Source organism: Macaca mulatta, chromosome 7 (genome assembly GCF_049350105.2).
Source record: "Macaca mulatta isolate MMU2019108-1 chromosome 7, T2T-MMU8v2.0, whole genome shotgun sequence".
Lineage (NCBI taxonomy): Eukaryota > Metazoa > Chordata > Mammalia > Primates > Cercopithecidae > Macaca > Macaca mulatta.
This window is the reverse complement of record NC_133412.1, coordinates 119,716,579-119,739,688: the sequence shown is the minus strand read 5'-3', so window position 1 is coordinate 119,739,688 and position 23,110 is coordinate 119,716,579. Positions and strand designations below refer to the sequence as shown.

At 35.9% G+C, this 23,110-nt stretch overlaps 1 long non-coding RNA gene across 1 annotated transcript in view; it reads right to left on the bottom strand.

The window, feature by feature from the left end:
* Window positions 1-2,714, bottom strand: part of LOC106999416 (uncharacterized) — a 29,120-nt gene extending 26,406 nt beyond the window's left edge. The window contains exon 1 of the long non-coding RNA XR_001446231.3: window positions 2,562-2,714. This is a non-coding gene — a long non-coding RNA (uncharacterized LOC106999416). The remainder of the gene's footprint in view (window positions 1-2,561) is intronic.
* Between the last annotated feature and the right edge of the window lie 20,396 nt (window positions 2,715-23,110).

The window sequence follows — 23,110 nt, the reverse complement described above, 5'->3', positions numbered from 1 at the left end:
TTAATTTTTTAAATTGCGTTAATTTTCAAAATGCATTTTTATAGTACTTGTTGCTATATATTTACCTATAATTTCTATCAATTTGACAGGATTTCTCCTAAATATTAATTTAATCGGTATTACTGTTGCTGAACTTAATAAATTTTGATATATATTTTTCTGAAATTGCTTATTTTCAGTACTTCAGGGCTCTTTTTATCTACAGGAATTCTCTTTAAATAAAGAGTAAATATTAAGAACTTTATTAGTAATAAAATACAGTCAAAAGAATAAGGCTGAAGACAAGTAAAAATTGAGTGATAAATGAATGGGTGAGTAATGGTGTAATCTTAGTGAGGCAAACTGATAAATTTTTTAGATACTTTAAAAAGTTAGTATGCACAAAATCGTGATTAGAGTTCATTTTTAACTTTAAAAAAATAAAAACTTCAAGAACAAAAAAGAATGCAGAGTTTTAGACGCTCCCGACGTACCTACTCTGTGCCAACCATGTTCAATTGTTCTTTAAATTTTCCGCAAGGAATATGGAATTATCATAAATTATCAGGCCACCATCTTATCATTCTCCTAATTTCTATCCAAATTGTTAAATCAGAAAGAAGATCACTGAAAACAAATTAAATAAGAAAACAAATCTAGTAAGAGAAGTATCATAATTGCACAAGAACACTATAGGTAGAAAATGCAAAACTCAAATGAAAGAAAAAATTGCTTTAAATAAGAATCTCATTAATTTCTCAAACATTTATTTACAGATGCTGTAGATATAGGACTAATGTGGTACTTAATAACATTCACCAAACAAAAGAATTTAAGCATATATTATAAAGAATAATGACCAGATATTCTACATTCAGAAAAAAAAAAAGAGACTAGTTTCATCTGAAGCAGAAAATCTTTATTACATTGTATAATAATGATCTTCACTTAGGACATTTTAAGGCATTAGAATAAGTTACAAGGAGAATTCATAATGGAAAATTGGAAAAAATACAAATTACAGTTTAATATGAGACATCACTGTTTGCAAATATCTATTCAGGATAGAATTCAAAATGCAATGCTTATAGAAACATTATAATCTTATATAAGAATTTTAAATACTCAATATAATCCCTTTTGTAAGTATGAATAAGCTATAAATACTATATGACTTACAGCTCATGGAATCCTTTCTCTTTATGTCATTAAAAGTTAAGAATCTCTCTGTAGAGTACTTTTTAGGTGGCAGAAATGGTTTTCCTACTGTTACATTCCTATTGTGTGTGCATCTGTTCCACAGTACTTTTTATAAAAATATTCACTGTGATGGCCACAGAGAACCAGCATAGTTGATTGACAAGCATTATGGGTATCTGTGGCTAAGCTAGTAGGCAAAATAAATCCAGACGTGAATAAACCTATTCATTCTTCAATAAATGAAATAACTCAAAAGTGAAATCTTTAACATTATAATTCACATGCTGCTCATATGTCTTTCTAATTTGTGTTTTTGCCTTGGTACTGGGCTTTATAGTAACACTGTGATTGAATGTGTTTGCGTTACATGTGGGGTTATCCTAGTTAGCCAAGTGGAGTCAGTCGTTCATACATTGTCATTGCATCAATCTTACAATCAAGTAACAAACAATCTGTCACCCACTGTTCCAAGAACAATGCCAGATGTCTTATTAGTCTTAACATTCTATTTCTCTATCTCAAAACTGCATGTGCTCTCCAATTGTGTTATAGTCTCCTATACCTTGTCTTGATTTGTTGTCCATTGCTTTGCTAGATAATTGAGGAGTTGCATAAAGTATTTGGACGTCAAATCTGGAAGAGCATGGAGGCCATAGTTTCGTTAAAAGGTAAACATGACTGGATTTGTAGCAAACGTGTTTGGAACTACTAATTAGTTACTTTAATGCTTTAATATCAAATAAAAAGATGTTGGAGCTTTGAGTTGAGAAGATTCTATTTGCCTGATCTAAATCAAATGCTTTCTTTGGTTTTCATTTAATAATTCCATGAAAACTAACCTCAAATGTCTTGTAGTTAGTTTTCTGTAATCATTCTGTATGTGGTCTTCATTTTTTATATCAATAATACTATAATTGGTGGTAAGTTAGTGTGATAATTTTCCTAAATATACATCAGATAATACAAAGACTGTTAGGAAAATGACTATTTCTTTGAAGTATGAGATAATCTTGTTGGCTTATTCATAATTAAATTGCCAGTCAAAAAATAAATTAGTCACAGCCAAGTCTCGTTAGTATTAAATAATAACAGAGAGAAAAATATACATGATACTTCAAATATTTTCTACATTAAAAAATAAAATGTAAATTATCATCGTTGATTTAGGTCTCCTCATTCAACTCCCAGCTTAGTGCCTAATCTTTAGCTCTTCAAATATTTTGGGATTACATTGTATAATCACATATAAAAAGGTCATTGCAAAGTCTTTTTTCCTTTCCAATATTTACTTGAATTCTGCCTTATGAAAGAATTATCATCAACTTGGATTTTAAAGAAATGGAAAACATTTTGGAAAGAGTAAGCACAGGATAGGTACTTACTGGGCTAAAGAGGATCATTTAGATATGCTGATGTAATGGAATGAAAACTGAACAGAATTTACTGCTTGCAGCACTTTTCCTTTTATACGTGTCATCACCAGCTTGAAATTTTATATAAAAACAAGATTGTTCCATCAAGATCAATTGTTTCTGCATTAAGGAAATAGAAACATTTTAAAAGGAGAATAGAGCAACATAAAAATACTATAATAAGGATTCAAAAATAGAGGAAAAGTAAGATTTGAAATCAGCTTGTCTTACAAAGCAATAACAATGCATACTTATAAAGCTAGAATGATAGTAATTATTTTGAAGGAAAGAATAACCTCTATTTCTGGAGGTGAAAACCATTATGGATTTACATATTAGTTTAGTTTGACCTCTAAGAATCTGTTTTTACATAGCTGACTTTGTAAATTTACTCAGGTTCACGTATTCTTCATTTACCGTATGTTCACAATTATACTTAAAGTTTAAGTATAATTAGAGCTCCAGGGTCAATTCAGGGTCAGATGAAAATCGAGCTAATGAAAATGATTATTTCAGCAGAGTTTGGTTTATACACTGTTTATTCTTTTCTGAATCAGGAGGTACTGTGGCAGAGTTCTAGTCAGCAAAATCTGGACTCTGCAATGGTAAAACTTTCCCTTATATCTTACCACACATTCCAAAGTTTGATTCAAATGGGGCTGACCTTCATGCTAAAAACGCTCAATAAATTCAGTATTGATGGAACGTACCTCAAAATAATAAGAGCTATTTATGACAAACCCACAGCCAATATACTGAATGGGCAAAAACTGGAAAAATTCCCTTTGAAAACTGGCACAAGACAGGGATGCCCTCTCTCACCACTCCTATTCAACATAGCGTTGGAAGTTCTGGCTAGGGCAATTAGGCAAGAGAAAGAAATCAAGGGTATTCAGTTAGGAAAAGAAGAAGTCAAATTGTCCCTGTTTGCAGATGTGTCTATTCAATTTATCGAATACAATTAGAAAAGAGATAAGAATTTGAGGCAGAAATTAGGAAAAAATAAAATGATCCCTATTTCCACAAGAACTAATAATGTACCTGAAGAATATCTGATAATCATAGAACTAAAGGCAAATAATTCCCAAAGTAACCAAACATACAATTAGCATAGTAGCCTTCATATACTCAAACAAAAAGTAGTTAGGAGTTAAGCCAGAAGGGAAAACTCTTCTAACACTAGCAGTATTCCAAAAACAAAAGAAAGAAAGAAACTTTTAGCAATAAAATTAGAAAAAAAAGTGCAAAATCTATATAAGAAAAACCATAAAAAATTCAAATCATATAAAAATAGCTTTAAGCAACTGAAAATGCATCTTTGGATGAAATGCATTGTCATATTGTGAGGTTAGAAAACAGTCCAAAAGATCACTCTAATTCAGACACCAACTGAAGAGTTAGTCCTCAAGACCACTCTTACTTCGCACATCAGTTGCAGGTATTGGGGTACTCAAGACTACATTCAGCTTTGATAATTGACTAGAAGGACTCACAAAACTCACAGAAACCTGTCAATACTCATAGTTATCATTTATTACAGTGAAAGGGCATGCATTAAAATCAGCTGAGGGAAGAGACCCACAAAGCAGAGTACAGGAAAGCTCCAAATATAGTTTTCAGGTGTCCTTTTCCAGTAAAGTCATGTACGACATTAACACTGTGTTACAATAGGCATTAAACGTTGACAGCCAAGGAAGTTCACCTGAATCTTGGTGTCCAGGATTTTTATTGAAGGTTGACCTCAGTCTCTATCCCGTCTGCAGTTCAACCTGATATTGCATGACCCAATGCCCTCACCCTAAGTCACATCCTAGAATTCGAAGGCAAAGGTCAGACCTCTTTTGGGACAAGGTTGAATTGTTTACTATGGAAACATATATGCTATTTTTTTCTAAATTAATTTATATGTTTTGATATAATGCCAATAAAATATCAACATTCTTTATCTGGGATTAGGGAACAGTCAGTTCTAAATTATGTATGAGAAAATGGATATTCGATAAATTCTAGAAAAACTATCAAAAATGAAAGTAATGAGGACAGTTGACACCTGACAAATATAAAACACCCTTGATAGTATACTCTCTGGTACAGTAGCCACTAGCCACAAATGTCTTTGTAAGTTAAAATTTAAACTAACTAAAAGTAAATAAAATAAAACCTCAGTTTATCAGTCATATTAGCCATATTTCAAGTGGCTCTCATTTTGCACAATGCAGCTATTAAACATTTCTATTATCTCTGAAAGTCTACTGGATTGTATTGCCCTAGAGCTTCTATATTAAGCAATATTGCTTCAAGAGTAGAGAGAGGCACAAAATAGAAAGTCAAAATAGACTGACCCACCCAGTAATACGGATATTTAATTTGTGATAAAGATAAAATATCAAGCCAATGCTATAATAATATTTAATAAATGGTATAATTCAGTTGAGTAGCCATTTAAGAAAATGTAAAATCGGATCTGTACCTCAAATCATAAAGAATCAAAAGAATGCATATATACACAGCATGGGTAGATTCACCTGGGACCTGGAAATGGGTAATGACTTTCTTACTGTAATTAAAAATCAAGATGTACCAAAAAAAAAAAATGATAAAATCGGACTCCACTTAAACCCCATGATCAAAATTAGCATAATCAATTTTGTACCAATTTCAGTACAAACTGAAATCATGTGCCTTTTAACGTAATACACTGCGAAGTAGATGGCATCATATAGGTCTTATCTATCAAAAATGCTTTACTTACATCCAATCATAGCTAAATAATTTGAAAAATCTATATTGAGAAATATTCTGCAAAAAAATTGGCAAGGATTCTAAAAAATGAAAATACCATAAATTAAAGATATGCTTTTAGATTAAAGGGTATTAAAGAGGCATGACTAATAAATTTAATTTTGATCCTTGATTATACCAGATAAAAACTGAAAATGATATAATAACATTACTGAACTAAGAAAACTTCAGTACGCATATTAGATAATATTAATCAGTTAAGTTACTTGAATATGAAAATTACACTGAAATTATATATTCTTGGAAGTTATATGCTGAAGTACTTAACAACAAACAAGTTTTAGGTCTGTTACTCACTGAGTAATGGCTAAAGTAATCATTTATCGATTGTATTGCTTAGACTTTTCTGTTCCAAAAGACCCCAAACTTAATGGCTTAGTGTAACAATCAATTATTAACTCACATATTTCTGGTTGCCAATATGGAAAAGGTTCAGATGGATGATGCTGCTCATCTTCCTGAACTCAATCATAATGGAGTCAGTCACCTGACAGTCCTTCTGGGAGTGGATGATCTGGGATCACTGTATTCACATGCCTAGTGCTTTGTCAGCTATTGGTTTGAGCACCTTAATTATGCTCTACTTGGACTTTGTGAAGGTTAGCTGGAGCATATTCCTATTGTAGCAGATTTCCAATAGGAGGAGAGAGGTAGCTTCATGACCTAGATTGAGGACTCACATGATGTCACTTCTGCTGCATTCCATGGATTAAAGCAAGACAAAAGACCATCCCAGATTCAGGCTGTTGGGATACCAACCTTGCCATTGATACGAGAAGCTAGAAAGTATTTTAAACACACTTTACCTCTGTCTATCCATCCATCCATCCATCCATCCATCCATCCATCCATCCATCTACATATTCATCCATCTATGTATTTATAGGCAAAACAATTGCACACTCTTAGCATTTTGTCAACCTGAGTAAAAGGTGTACGGTTGTGTACTATAAAGTTCTATAGGATTAAAATTTTTAAAAAATGTATTGTTGGGAAAAATTGAAGATGAAACAAGATAAAAATATTTTGTCACCTCTTATTTTTTTTTCCTGCTTACCTTCTTTTGCTCCCTGTTCCCACATAAGACAAAACTGTCCTGAAATTCTGATTTTGAGGTTCCAGTGAATTCCCGTATAGGAAGGTCTATCCATGTAAAAGAAGATGTGATTTGCATGGGTGAAATCTTCATATTACCCTCATTCATTTTCCATTCAGAATGACCTCACTAAGTTTATGTAAGATATTTTTGGAGAGATTTCTATAACAATTTTGCTAACAATTTAAAATATTTCTATTTTCTATTAACTGTAATATTTTTCCATATCAAAAACACTCAGACCATCAATGAGCTTGTTCTTTTCAACCTCAGAGTAAATTTTTTCATGTTTACCTACCATTATCTGAGTTTTTTTCTCAGATGCTACTAAATTTAGTCCAAAAGTCTCTGCAATTTTAATTTATTACCATAATACACATTTCTGTCTTCTATAAACTTACGCTTTCTATAATGGTAAAAGCAAAATTGATATGGTTGTTACTAGATTAGTTTCTATGCACTTGTCTCAATTATTTTTCTTAGCCATTACTTGGAAGTGTATATAATTTATATTCAACTATGTAGCAGTATGTACTCTGTCAACTTAGTTATGTTAAAACTGTTGTCCTAAATTTCATATTTCATATCCTCCAGCCTAGTGATGCAGGATTTTTCTCAGCCACTTTGCCAACCAGGAACCTCCACAATTAGCAACGCCTCCCTGCTACCCAGGCCTCCCTCAGGCCAGGCCTTGCCACAGGAGACACCCCACCCATTTGGTCTGCCTGTGGTATAACTTGTACTTGCATTCGGTGGTTCCCATGCTCATGTCCCACATCCAAGCAAAATGAGGATACACTGACAATTCAGAGTGAGGAGGGTGGGGAAGAATTTTATTGAGTGACAGAACAGCTCTCAGTGGAGACGGGACACGGGAGTGTTTCCTCACCCCCATACTCAGATGGGTTTCTCCTCTAGTGTGGCTGTATCCAGGAATTTTATGGACTCAGAATGGGGAGGGCATGCAGATTGGATTTGAGTATGCAAAAAAGGTTAAAGAGAAGACACGGTGTAAAGGTGGGCGCAACTGTAGAAAACCAATTAGGAAAGGGTAGGTATATGTAAAAGAGGCTAAGAGTGGGGATCAATCAAAGGAAAGACTGCCAAATGGCAAGACAGATTCTTAATCCAGTCTGTGGATTTGACTCACAGCTTGGCTTTCAGGCTTTAAACTGTCTTCTTTGGAGTTGGGGTTTCACTGGGGACCCGTCCCTATTTGCCTAGGCATTTCACTGCCTCCTGTCACTGTGAATAGAGTTAGCCAAAATAAGAAATTGTTTCACATTTAGAAGACAGAAGTTAAGCAGCTACCATTACTCTTTGAAGGTGATTGAATTAAATGCTGTGACAGACAAAAAGATTGTTGGTACTGTCTTGTGTTACCGTGTGTTCAGCTCTTCTCACTGCCAGCCCTGAGGCTGAAAAGAAACCGAAGCCCACAATCAGATGTTTTGCTGAACACCTTTAAAAGCAGGATTTATGCAATGTGGACAATTTCTCCTAATATTTTCCCTTTACTTCTCTGATGTTTCCATTTTATTTGGCAGCTCTACATTACTGGCTTCCCAGAATCCCCTGCAACTCCTGACTTTTTTGCGTAAATCATTATTTTGTAGGACTGATTTGTGACTTTTCCCTGATCTCCCAAATCTCCCTTAGATTTTTTTCTCCTCAGTCTCTCCCACAATTACATAAGACTTTATCCTTACAATAAATCTATAATTTGTAATTCTCATGGCAGATACATTTTCTCATTTAAACTCTATTGTTGCAATTATTTTATAAACAATAATGAATGTCTCAGAGTCTTACATGTTGGTTTGCAAGATTCTGTACAATATAAAATTAAGGCATTGTTCTATTTTTACATTTATCAGATTCCTTCAAAGTATGGTTATTCACAGTGTATGCTATTTATTTATGGAAACAGTTGTGAAAATTTCCTTTCCATAAATCTAAGATGTAGTTTCAGCATACAATTATGTAATTTAATGAATCTTCTTCCAAGTGCAATATGGATTTGGAAATTTATCTTTGTAAAACAAATAATTAGTTATGGAAATTTTCACTTGATAATTAGAAAAGGAGTCAAAGTTCATTTTACAAAGGCTTAATAATTCTTTTTACTTTAGATAATTTAAACAAAAGAAAGTCTTTTAGTGTTAAGCCTAATTAATTTTTTCTCTTTTGCAGTATACATTTCTTTGTAATTTTTCAAGGTCGTAGTTAAAACACATTGAATAATGCCATTATCTCAACAGAAGACATAATACATGGTAGATTTATACTTAAAAGCAAAAGCTCTGTTTTCAGTAAGGTGAGATTCAGCTCCTACTTTGTATTCCAATTCCCAGTTCTTTGCAGTTTCCTCTCCTATACAAGTATTCATTATCACAGGGAGGAAGTCTTGTCACATGCAGTGACAAATTGTTTCATTTATTTAAGATAGAGCCTTTGTATTTCACTCCATATGCTAATGCAACCACATCTTTAATGATTAGGAAAAGATAATATTCTTACCTATTAGGAGCAGAAATTTCTGTGTTCACAGGTTTATAAGCAAACCACATACTGAGTTGCCAGTCCTGCTGCCTGAACAACAGTCTCCTTTTAATCAGTAAATCATTATGCCAATAACAGCATCAACAACCTTAAAAGCTGTATGATATTTTGAGATTAGTTTCAAATCTTACTTTGCACATTCACAAAGATTATACCAGAGAAAAGCCCACCACTCAACTGACTCAGAGCCTGTAGTCCCAGCTACTTGGGAGGCTGAGGCAGGAGAATGGCATGAACCTGGGAGGCAGAGTTTGCAGTGAGCCAAGATCACCCCACTGCACTCCAGCCTGGGCGACAGAGTGAGACTCCATCTGAAAAAAAAAAAAAAAAAAAGAGAGACTTTAAAGAGTCAAAGAGAAAGAGTCTCATCTTTTGTCTAAACCAAGACTCAAGTCAGTTGACTTATGAATTTGCCAAACTATGATTGTCAGTTCTTCTTCATCAGTTTGTTACTAGTGGAAGGTATTTGAGTTTCTGGTAGTGAATCCATCTGGGTCTGCAGAACCTCAATTCTTGCCTACTTCAGAAGAAAGAAGAAAGAATTCGACTGACGGGCATACGGCAGAGAAAGAGACTGAGGCCAAGTTTCAGAGCAGGAGTGGAAGTTTATTAAAAGGCTTTAGGGCAGGAAAGAAAGGAAAGTGCACTTGGGAGAGAGCCAAGTGGTCCACTTGAAGAGCAAGTGCTCTGTTTAACCTTAATCCTACAACTTTATAGGCTGGCCCACCTCCAGTGTCTTGCCTGCCTTCCCCATGATTCTTACCTTAGGATGGGCTCCCTGTATGGGCAGGGCACTCCTTGTCCTTGGGAAGTGAGCCTGAGCAGTGTGTTTAGGAAATCGTATGCATGCCCATCTGAGGCTTTCTTCCCTTTTCTGGTGGAGTGCCCCTGGAAGCTCATACTCCACATTCTGTCTCTTAATGCACATGCTTGGACTTACTTACCCAATACCTGAGATTTTATTGGAAGCCCTTCTTGCCTCTCCCTGATGCCTGCATTCAATTAACACTTTAATGTTAACAGCTGTGGATAAGCAGGAGCTTGTCTCTCCCTGGTGCCGGCTACCAAATATTATTCTTTTCAGAGAGGCAATGTGACACTCCTTGAATCATCACCTGATTGCCTGACATGCATGGTGGGCGGGTGAGGACAGCCTTCTCCTGCCCTGATCATGCCTGTCCACTTGCAACAAGCTTAACCTTGTCAAATGGTTGCTTCTCAAATATCACAAATACAACCTATTAATATGACAAAGCTAAGTTTACTGCTTACCCTGGTAAGGAAGAAAACCACCTAAGAGTGATTGAAGAGTGATCCATAAGGCAAAATGCAGAAAAGAATGGAAAAGAGCAAAAATGATCATAATTAGTTTTGATGTATCTTAGTTTAGAAGTTACCTACTTCCGTCTAAATCACACTGTCATAAATATCACTTGAGATTTTTTTTAAAAATGAAACTATGGGAATAATGGCCTTCACATACCAAGATACTTGATAAAAAAAGGTAAAGCCTTACTGAGGTGTCTTTTCACTTACCCTAAAGTATCTTCTTTCTATGACCTGGCAGCTCCTTTATTTAGCTTCTGGAGCTATCCATGCTGCCTTATGTCTGTTCCGAAATCCATACCAGATCTTAGTAGAAAAAGCTGAGGTGCCAATGTTATCTCTTCTTTATCAACTATAATAAGCATTCCTTTAGAGTGACAGCGGCTGAGGAGAATTCAGCAGTGAATGGATTCCTAATTTTCCTTCCGTACCTACCTCAAGAAGTCTCCTCCCCTAGGAAATATTGGATCCTTCACTTAAATTAGAGATCCCGCCTATGTTCTCTCATAACATTTATAATTATCCAGTATCAAATTTTTTATAACTGTGTGTGTTTTTCTTTATATCCATTATCAGTCCGTTCCTTTTTTTTTTTTTTTTTTTTTTTTTGAGACGGAGTCTCGCTCTGTCGCCCAGGCTGGGGTGCAGTGGCCGGATCTCGGCTCACTGCAAGCTCCGCCTCCCGGGTTTACGCCATTCTCCTGCCTCAGCCTCCGGAGTAGCTGGGACTACAGGCGCCCCCCACCTCGCCCTGCTAATTTTTTGTATTTTTAGTAGTTTCACAGTGTTAGCCAGGATGGTCTCAGCTAATTTTTTGTATTTTTAGTAGTTTCACAGTGTTAGCCAGGATGGTCTCGATCTCCTGACCTCGTGATCTGCCGGTCTGGGCCTCCCAAAGTGCTGGGATTACAGGCTTGAGCCACCGCGCCCAGCCCTGTTAATTCTTAAGAGTAAAATATGCCTAAGAAGGCTTTATATCCACAATGTCAAGAAATGCTGCCTTAATGAATGAATGAAGAAATTCCTACTGAATTTGAAAGGGTTTGAAGTAGAAACCCTTTCCTGAGAAACCTGCTAATAAAAAATATCTCTAATATTTGAAAGGGGGGAGCTTATAGCCAAATGGTGCCAGATAATCTTAGACAATGTTATTCATACTAAAAAGACTATAAAAAGCATGATATTCAAATTGTTAAAAATAATTATAATAAAAATAATAATCACATGTTAAAATTTTATTTTTATTTAGAATCCACAGAAAGACAAGATGGGAGTTGATGATTTGGGATGACAAATCCAAAGGGGAAAGGAATACTGAATTAAAAATGTTAAGTTAGGTATAACTGATGAACATTTTTTTATGGTAAAACCAAAGCCTTCAGGTGTATGTGTTCCCAACAGGTAAAAATTAAATCACAACTTATAATTTTTCTACAAATTAACCTCGAAAGTCAAATGACTGTAAAAGATGTGGACTTTTAATCAACTTTACTCAAAACAAAGTTGCAATATCTCAGAGGACAAGAAAACTAGAAAGAAACCTAATATGAAAACCTCTAGAACAAAGGTATACAAACTTCTGCTCTGTAAATCATTACTAGCCTGCTGAAAGGTAGGGAACTCATTCCTGAATGTAAATTACTTAATCTCTAAACATTCTATTTTGTTTGGCTGACATTTTCTTCCTAGAAAGACTTTGTCAATAAATGTTTATATCCTGATGCAAATTTCTTGTCTTGTTTGAAACTAAATTCATCATGTACCAGGAGACCAGAGGAAAGAGGGAGCAGTGTTTCTCAAGCATCTTTTGCCTACGCCATGTATGAGCATGCTATCATAAGTAGAATCAAACTAAAACCAAACTGCATCATAACCTTTCTTGTCCCTAAGAGCCACCTCAGATGCTTCAGGGAAATCCAGGATTCTACTGCAATGGGTTGACTGGTAGCTCTGAAAAAAATATGTTCTAATCCTCTAATGTAACCTGCAAATGTTACCTTACTTGGAAAAAGAGTCTTTGCAGATGCAGTAAAGCAAGAATCTTGAGATAAAAGTATCATCCTGGATTATCTTGGTAGGCCCTAAATCCGATGACAATTGTCCTTACAAAAGACCCACAGAAGAATAAACAGACACAGAAAAGAAGTTGACGTTAAGATTAAGGCAAAAATTGGAGTTTGGCCTTAGGACAAGCAAGCTAGCAACAACTAGAAGCTGGCAGAGGCAAGAAACAGATTGTGTCCTGGACTCCCTGTGGGGAGTACAATTCAGCTGGATTTTAGACTTCTGGAATCTAGAACTGTAAGAAAATAAACTTTATGTTTTCTTCAATCCACAAAGTGTGTGCTAATTTGATATGGTAGCCCCAGGGAACTAATGCAAGAATTCTTGTATATTTTGTAGAATCTAAAAATCTGTGCAAATCATCAACAGACCTCTTAATACTAGCCAAGATAGACACCTACCCACAGTAGTATAAACCTTAACTTTACTGATATAAGTGGTTTATTTCTTGGTGACATTAATTTGTGACTGCTACCCAAAGAACAACTCCATTATTACTGAATTCTCATACTGAATTCAAACACTAACAACTATCAGAATTGGCCACCTTGAAATTTGATAAATTAGGCTGAAATGCAAAGTTACATTTTTTTCATTGTACTTTAAGTTCTGGGATACATGTGCAGAATGTGCAGATTTGTTACATAGGTATACACGTGCCATGGTGGTTTGCTGCACTCATCAACCCATTATCTACATTAGGTATTTCTCCTAATGCTATCCCTCCCCTAGCCCCCAACCCCCGACAGGCCCTGGTGTGTGATGTTCCCTTCCCTGTGTCCATGTGTTCTCATTGTTCAGCTCCCACTTATGAGTGAGAACATGCAGCATTTGGTTTTCTGTTCCTGTTAGCCTGCTGAGAATGATGGTTTCCAGGTTCATCCATGTCCCTGCAAAGGACATGAACTCTCCTTTTTTTTTTTTGGCTGCATAGTATTCCATGATGAATATGTGCCACATTTTCTTTATCCAGTATATCATTGATGGGCATTTGGGTCAGTTCCAAGTCTTCAATATTGTGAATAGTGCTGCAATAAACATACATATGCATGTGTCTTTAAAGTAGAATGATTTGTAATCCTTTGAGTATTTACCCAGTAATGGGATTGCTTGGTAAAATGGTATTTCTGATTCTAGATCCTTGAGGAATTGCCACACTGTCATCCACAATGGTTGAACTAATTTACATTTCCACCAACAGCATAAAAGTGTTCCTATTTCTTCACATTCTCTCTAGTATCTGTTGTTTCCTGACTTTTCAATGATCGCCATTCTGACTGGTGTGAGATGGAATCTCATTGTGGTTTTGATTTGCATTTCTCTAATGACCAGTGATAATGAGCTTTTTCTCATATGTTTGTTGGCCAAATAAATGTCTTCTTTTGAGAAGTGTCTGTTCATATTCTTCACTCACTTTTTGAAGGGGTTCTTTTTTTCTTCTAAATTTGTTTAAGTTCCTTGTAGATTCTGGGTATTAGCCCTTTATCAGATGGAAACATTTTCTCTTATTCTGTAGGTTGCCTGTTCACTCTGATGATAGCTTTTTTTTTTTTTTTTTTTTTTTTTTTTTTTGCTATGCAGAAGCTCTTTAGTTTTATTAGATCCCATTTGTCAATTTTGGCTTTTATTACCATTGCTTTTAGTGGTTTAGTCATGCAGTCTTTGCCCATGCCTATGTCCTAAGTAGTATTGCATAGATTTTCTTCTAGGGTTTTTATGGTTTTATGGCTTACATTTAAGTCTTTATTCCATCTCGAGTTAATTTTTGTATAAAGTGTAAGGAAAGGGTCCAGTTTCAATTTTCTGCTTATCACTAGCCAGTTTTCCCAACATTTGTTAAATAGGGAATCCTATCTCAATTGCATGTTTTCTTTTTCAGGTTTGTCAAAGAGCAGATGGTTGTAGATGTGTAGCATTATTTCTGAGGCCTCTGTTCTGTTCCATTGGCCTATATATTTGTTTTGGTACCAGTACCATGCTGTTTTGGTTACTGTAACCTTGTAGTATAGTTTGAAGTCAGGTAGCATGATGCCTCTGGCTTTCTTCTTTGTGCTTGGGTATATTCCCAGTAATGGGATTGGCTATACAGTCTCTTTTTTGGATCCAAATGAAATTTAAAGTAGTTTCTTTCCCCCACTAATTCTATGAAGAAAGTCAATGGTAGCTTGATGGGAATAGCATTGAATCTATAAATTACTTTGGGCAGTATGGCCACTTCCACAATATCAATTCTTCCTATCTGTAAGCATGGAATGCTTTGCCATTTGTTTGTGTCCTTTCTTATTTCCTTGAGCAGTGGTTTGTAGTTCTCCTTGAAGAAGTCCTTCACATCCCTAATAAGTTGTATTCCTAGCTATTTTATTTTCTTAGTAGCAATTGTGAATGGGAGTTTACTCATGATTTGGCTCTCTGTTTGTCTATTATTAGTGTATAGGAATGCTTGTGATTTCTCCACATTGATTTTGTATCCTGAGACTTTACTGAATTTGCTTATCAGCTTAAGGAGATTTTTGGGATGAGATGATGGGTTTTCTAAGTATACAATCATGTCATCTGCAAACAGAGACAATTTGACTTCCTCTTTTCCTATCTGAATACCCATTATTATTTTCTCTTACCTGATTTTCCTGGCCAGAACTTCCAGTAGTATGTTGAATAGGACTGGTGAGAGAGGACATCCTTATCTTGTGACGGTTTTCAAAGGGAATGCTTCTCACTTTTGCCCATTCAGTATATTGCCTGTGGGTTTGTTATAGAACTAAAAACACAGCACTAGGACTTCATGAAGCATACCCAAGTATCAATAGCTGAATTAATCAATTGGAAGAAAGGATATCAGAGTTTGAAGATCAACTTAATGCATTGAGTTTGTTTGCTCTTGCTTCTCTAGTTCTTTTAATTGTGAGGTTAGGGTGTCAATTTTAGATCTTTCCTGCTTTCTCCTGTGGGCATTTAGTGCTATAAATTTCCCCGAAAACACTGCTTTTGCTGTGTCCCACAGATTCTGTTATGTTGTATCTTTGTTCTCATTGATTTCAAATAACTTATTTATTTTTGCCTTAATTCTGTTATTTACCCAGTAGTCAATCAGCAGCAGGTTGTACAGTTTTCATGTAGCTGTGCGGTTTTGACTGAGTTTCTTAATCCTGAGTTCTAATTTGATTGCACTGTGGTCTGAGAAACTATTTGTTATAATTTCCATTATTTTGCATTTGCTGAGGAGTGTTTTACTTCCATTTATGTGGTCAGTCTTAGAATTCAAAGTGTGATGAGGTGCTGGGAAGAATGTGTATTCTGTTGATTTGGGGTGGAGAGCTTTGTAGATTTCTTTTAGGTCCACTTGGTCCAGAGCTGAGTTCAAGTCCTGGATATCCTTGTTTATTTTCTGTCTTGATGATCTGTCTAATATTGACAGTGGGGTGTTAAAAAGTATCCCACTATTTTTGTGTGGGAGTCTAAGTTTCTTTGTAGGTCTCTAAGAACTTGGTTTATGAATCTGGGTGCTCCTGTAAAGGGTGCACATATATTTAGGATAGTTAGCTTTTCTGTTTGCATTGATCCCTTTACTACTATGTAATACCTTTGTTTGTCTTTTTGGATCTTTGCTGGTTTAAAGTCTGCTTTTTCAGAGACTAGGATTGCAACCCTTGCTTTTTTTTTTTTTTTCTTTTTTTTGCTTTTCATTTGCTTGGTAAATATTCCTCCATCCCTTTATGTTGAGCCTATATGTGTCTTTGCACATGAGATGTGTCTCTTGAATACAGCACACCGATGGGTCTTGACTATCCAATTTACCAATCTGTGTCTTTTAGCTGGGACTTTTAGCACATTTACATTTAAGGTTAATATTGTTATGTGTGAATTGGATCCTGTCACTATGATGCTAGCTGCTTATTCTGCCCATTATTTGATGCAGTTTCTTCATGGTGTTGATGGTCTTTACAATTTGGTATGTTTTTGCAGTGGCTGGTACCCATTTTTCCTTTCCATATTTAGTGCTTCCTTCAGGAGGTCTTGTAAGGTAGGCCTGGTGGTAACAAAATCTCTCAATATTTGCTTGTCTGTAAAGGTTTTATTTCTCCATTGCTTATGAAGCTTGGTTGGCTGGATATGAAATTCTGGGTTGAAAATCATTTTCTTTAAGAGAGTTGAATATTGGCTCCCACTATCTTCTGGCTTGCAAGGTTTCTGCAGACAGATCCACTGCTTCCCTTTGTGGGTAACCCGATATTTCTCTCTGGTTGTCTTTAACATTTTTTTTTTTTTCATTTCAACCTTGGTGAATCTGATGATTATGTTTCTTGGGTTGCTTTTCTCAAGGAGTATCTTTGTGATGTTCTCCGTATTTCCTGAATTTGAATGTTGGCCTATCTTACTAGGTTGGGGAAGTTCTCCAGGATAATATACTGAAGAGTGTTTTCCAACTTGGTTCCATTCTCCCCGTCACTTTCAGGTACACCAATCAAACATAGGTTTGGTCTTTTCATATAGTCCCATATTTCTTGGAGGCTTGGTTCGTTCCTTTTCATTCTTTTTTTCTCTAATCTTATCTTCCTGCTTTATTTTATGAAGTTGATCTTCAATCTGTGATATCCTTTCTTCTGCTTGATCGATTCGGCTACTGATACTTGTGAATGCTTCATGAAGTTCTCATGCTGTGTTTTTCAGCTTCATACAGGCATTTATATTCTACTCTAAACTGGTTATTCTAGTGAGCAATTCCTCTAACCTTTTTTCAAGGTCCTTAGCTTCCTTGCTTTGGGTTAGAACATGCTCCTTTAGCTTGGAGTAGTTTGTTACTACTCACCTTCTGAAGCCTACTTTGGTCAATTTTTCAAACTCATTCTCCATCCAATTTTGTTCCTTTGCTGGCGAGGAGTTGTGATTTTTTGGAGAAGAGACATTCTGGTTTTTGACATTTTTAGCCTTTTTGCACTAGTTTTTCCTCATCTTTGTGGATTTATCTACCTTTGGTCTTTGATGTTGGTGACCTTCGGATGGGGTTTTTGTGTGGATATCCTTTTCGTTGATGTTGATGTTATTCCTTTCTGTTAACTTTCCTTCTAACAGTCAATCCCCTCTGCTGCATATCTGCTGGAGTTTACTGGAGGTCCACTCCACACCCTGTTTGCCTGGGTATCACCCAAGCAATTAAAGATTGCTGCTTGTTCTTTGCTCTGGAAGCTTTGTCATAGAGGGGCATCCGCCAGATGCCAGTCAGAGCTCTCCTGTATGAGGTGTCTGTCGACCCTTGCTGGGAGGTGTTTCCCTGTCAGGAGGCATGGGAGTCAGGGACCCACTTGAGGAGGCAGTCTGTCCCCTAGCAGAGCTTGAGTGCTGTCCTGGGAGATCTGCTGCTGTCTTCAGAGCTGGCAGGCAGGAATGTTTAAGTCTGTTGAATCTGTGCCCACAGCTGCCCCTTTCCCCAGGTGATCTATCCCAGGGAGATGGGAGTTTTATCTATAAGCTCCTGACTGGGGCTGCTGCCTTTCTTTCATAGATGCCCTACCCAGAGAGGGGGAATCTAGAGAGGCAGTCTGGCTACAGTGGCTTTGGTGAGCTGCGACGGGCTCTGCCCAGTTCCAACTTCCCTGTGGTTTTGTTTACACTGTGAGGGCAAAACCACCTACTGAAGCCTCAGTAATGGTGGACTCCCCTCCTCCTACCAAGCTCAAGCATCCCAGGTCGACTTCAGACTGCTGTGCTGGCAGCAAGAATTTCAAGCCAGTGGATCTTAGCTTGCTGGGTGCCATGGGGGTGGGATCCATTGAGCTAGACCACTTGTCTCCCTGGCTTCAGCCCCCTTTCCAGGGGAGTAAATGGTTCTGTCTCAATGGCTTTCCAGGCGCCACTGGGGAATGAAAAAAACAACTTCTGCAGCTAGCTTGGTGACTGCCCAAATGGCCACTCAGTTTTGTGCTTGAAACCCAGGGTCCTGGTCATGTAGGTACCCGAGGGAATCTCCTGGTCTGAGGGTTGCGAAAACCGTGGGAAAGCATAGTGTCTGGGCTGCAGTGCATGGTTTCTCATGGCACAGTCTGTCACGGCACAGTCTGTCACGGGTTCTCTTGGCTAGGGGAGGGAGTTCCCAGACCCCTTGCACTTCCCGGGTGAGATGGTGCCCCACCGTGCTTCTGCTCGCCCTCCGTGGGCCACATACACACTCTAACCAGTCCCAGTGAGATGAACCAGGTACCTCAGTTGCAAATGCAGAAATCACCCGCCTTCTGCCTTGATCTTGCTGGAAGCTGCAAACTGGAGCTGCTCCTCTTCAGCCATCTTGCCAGCCCCCTCCTGAAATAGTAGTTTCGTAAAATGCTACATTAATTACTTTTAGTCAGTGACTAGCAACTTTATACTTTCTATTTGTTTTGCTTCTTGTTTGCTTTTTTAATACTAGCTTCTATTTATTTTGCTTTGCCATTGCTTTCCTGTCCTCAGTTGAATTAGTCAAATTATTTCAGTCTTCCTTTCATTTGTCTTTGATTGCTTAAAATTTTTATTTCTTCTATTTTATTTGTTACTCTTAACATATTTATGTGTGTGCTTGTTTCTAAAAGGCCTACACTAAATCCTTAATCCTGCCATTCTTTTTTTTTTTTTGATACAGGGTTTCACTCTCACCCAGGCTGGTGTGCAGTGGCATGATCACTGTTCTGTGTAGCTTTGCACCCTCAGGCTGAATTCATCCTCCTACCTCAGCCTCCTGGGTATCTGGGACCACAGGTGTGTGCCACCATGCTTAGCTAATTTTTTTTTTTTTTTTTTTGTAGAGATGATGTTTTGCCATGTTTCCCAGGCTGGTCCATTCTTATTAAAGAGAGCCAGAACCCAGCATCTTAAGACTCATTCTGATTACTTTTCTCTGATATATTATTTAGAAATTTAGTCTCATTTTGTTTTTTTATGTTTCAAATTAATCATAATTACTTCTGTTTTTTTTTTACAGAGAGTCAATGTCCCTTTAACTACACCTAGATATTTGGCAAGTTTCCCCCACTATTCCTGAAATTTCAGTCCTACTTCCTAGGTATTTCCTTCTTTGTGAAGTACAGCATTTCAAAATTCCCTCAGTGAAAGTAACTAGGTGATAAACTCTCTTAAGTTTCTGTTGTCTGTAAAATTATTTAGCTTTTATTTTTGAATGATAGCTTAGTTCTATTTAAAATTCAAGGTTTATATATTTTTTTCTTGTATTGAAAAGATTCTAAGATAAAAGTTGAAATTATTTTTTAAAAGACTCTATTCCAGTGTCTTACATTTTTTCTCTTTTTTCAAGACAGTTGCTGTGTCACCCAGGCTGGAGTGCCCTGGTACGATTTTGGATCATTGAACCCTGGACCTCCCGGGCTCAACCGATCCTCCCACCTCAGCCCTCCAGGTCGCTTAGACTATAGGTATTACTCATCATGCTTAGCTATTACTTTAATTTTTTGTAGAGATGAGGTCTCACTATATTGCCCAGGCTTGTCTCCAACTCCTGGGTTTAAGTGATCCTCCTAGTCCTCCCAAAGAGCTGGGATTGCAGGTACGAGCCACCACACCTGGCCTACTTTTTTCTTTATTCTGACTGTTGAGAATTCTAATCGTTATGCCTTTGTTGATAAACTATCTTTCCCTTGACAGCTTTTAAGAGTCTCTTCTTGTCTTAAGTATTCAGTATTTGGCCACAAAATATCAAGATATGTATTATTATTATTCATTCTACTGTAAATCATTTTTTCATCAGTTCTTAAAATCTCTTAACCATTATCTCTTCAAATATTAACTATTTCCAGCTTTATCTACTTTCTCCATCTTGAAATATATTTAGGTACAAGTTAAATCTTATTTCATTCTCCATGTATTTTCAACTCTTATGTTTATTTCTTGTCTCTATGCCTCTATGTGGTAAGTTTGCTTAACTTATTTAAGACTGTCTTCCAGTTAGTTTCTGCACAACTTTTTCAAATCTGTCTCATCTGTAATGTAACTCATCAACCAAGTTTTGATTTTTATTAATTAAACATTTATTTTTAAGTGTTGTCTTTTTTTTTAAAGTCCTACTTTTATTATATCTTTTTCTATTTTTAAACTTCTTAAATACCTTCTGTTAAATTTCAAGGATAATTGTTTGGGTCTTCACTCCTTCAATTCCATTATGTGAATTACTTGTAAGTCTAATTTTAACATTTGTTGTTTAATCTGAATTGTGGCAAAACAGCAAAATTATCACAAAACATTTGGTGTTGAATTGCATATAGAGACTTAATTTGACCCTAGCACAGAATAATTTACTTTGAAGATAAAATTTCAATAATGTGAGAAGAAATCAACATAAAATTAATTAATGTGGTATCATGTTTTCAGAGCAAAACAAAATGAAAACCAAAGTAATCTCAATAGAGAATATTGCTTGAATAACCGGTTGTATATCCGTGCAATATGGACACATATATATATGTATGTATGTATGTATCTGTTTATATATACACATGTACAAACATACACATACATATACACACATATTCATTCTACTGCATGTATCTGCTTATTTTAAAAAAATAAAGACAGAGGACACAAGAAGCATGAATGATAATGTAATGGAATTCAATGATTATTTATGGGAGAAATATTTGACCACAATTTTTCTCCTTTGCTATTTGTATAATCACTAGTATGTAAAGAACTAACATGTGTGGTATAAAATTCTTCATGTTTCTCAATAAAACAGGGATTTTTAGAAAAATTTCATGCAGAGATAATCAAAAGGAATATCACATGCACTCATCTATATTGAAGTAATCTCTTTAATTATATATACAGCTCTAGTGCATAATTTTATGTAAACACTGTATAATCTCTTTTAGTTCTTCACATATTTGACTAATTTGCATAACTGAGTTTGTCTGCCACTGTCTGATTTTCTGTAAGACTGATTCACTCTCTGTTCTAGTTTAACCCTAGAAAATGCCCAATTATTAATAGGAGTAAGAAATATGTGTTTACTGTAACTTCATAAACATCACATATAAAAAGTAATTAAAATTGTCATCTTTTCAATAGGAACATCTTTCAGTATTTTTCCCCAATGAATGTAGAGCACAATTAATGGCACGCATAAATATAAAATAAACTTCTGGGCCTTAAGGCCTTCAGAAAGTTTCTGATTCCAGTAATAATCAAGAAAACATTGCATATTGGTATAAAGAAACACATATGATGATTGACACAATGTTTTCCACGACAGCAGTAGAAAATTCAAAGAAGCATTTCTCTTGAGCATCTATTAATAAACTTAAAAATAGTGCCGAAAAGACTATATTGCATTGTGTCCTTTTACATTTCCTTTACCATTAGAAAGTAAAGGATCGATGAGAAGACCCACTGAATACCATGGCCTAAGTTGTTAGAAATCCTCTCTTTCAATGATTATTTCCTTCTCCCCAATATTTAGCTTCCATCTATCTTCTCACTGTTAGAAAGGCAGCCTACATATGTTTTCTACACCTTTCCTCTATCTTTCAGCTCACTGTAAGTTGAGTCCTCTAATACTATACTGAAAAAATGCCCCCAACATTTACAGATGGCTTATGATTGAATATGATCTGGTTTCAGAAAAAACAAATGGAGAGTACATGTGTTCCAGTTACTATTGCTGGGTAAAAGTAGACATTCACAAAAGAGAAATTTTTGTTTTGTGGATGCTCACTGCAAAACCCATAATTTTTCATTTCCCTCTAAATTATCATTAGGAATTAAAAGCAATACATTTTCTATCCTTATGTTCATCAATAATGAGAACAGTAAAAAATACCTTAGCTGCTTGCTTCGGGAAATACGTGTACCAGAAAAATAGAACTAAGAACCAACTAAACTGGCTCACGTATCAAGCCTAACAGCTTGCTTTTTCTGACTGTTCTGATGAACAGCTTTCTCATCAAGACATACTTTGAGACCCTTACTTTAATGTTACCACCAATTCAAAGCTTTCATGTCATAAACTCTGACAGCTCCCTACACATCTACAGCTCTGAAACCAGGGTCAAATACATAATTTGCAGAGCTCAGTGTAAAATGAAATTTGGGGCCCCTTCTTCCAAAAGTGAGGACAAGATGACATTAAAATTACTAAATACAACATTTTTCTATTTCTTTCATGGTCTATCTTTTGACATGCCACGGTATTTTTTATTTGCTATTTAATAATGCTTTTCATTAAAACATTAAACTTTTAAGTCATTAGCATGATTCTTTCCATTCACTTTTACATTGTGAAATGCCAGTTTTAAAGACATTTAACGGTTATGCGGAATCACCAAAATGCACAATTTATATTTTGCAGCTCAAACATTCATCTGTACATTGTTCTTACCAGAATAGTAAAAATACTGCACAAAACTAACCATTTTTATTTCACTTTTCATGAGCAAACCTTCTACCAATACTCTCTACCTTTAGCTTACTGATGAGTAAGGAAAACTGAAAAAATCAAAAGGAACTATGTACTGCCCTCTCTTTCCCTCTTAGCATAAGAGGTTGGTTGATACTTAGAAATAATAGGAGGAAGAATGAATATGGATTTATTTGATGGATATATAGATGTGATGGGCCTATAGATATAACTGTATATATGGAACCTATGTGGATATAGAGAGACATATATGGATATAGGTTTCTTTCATTGTTT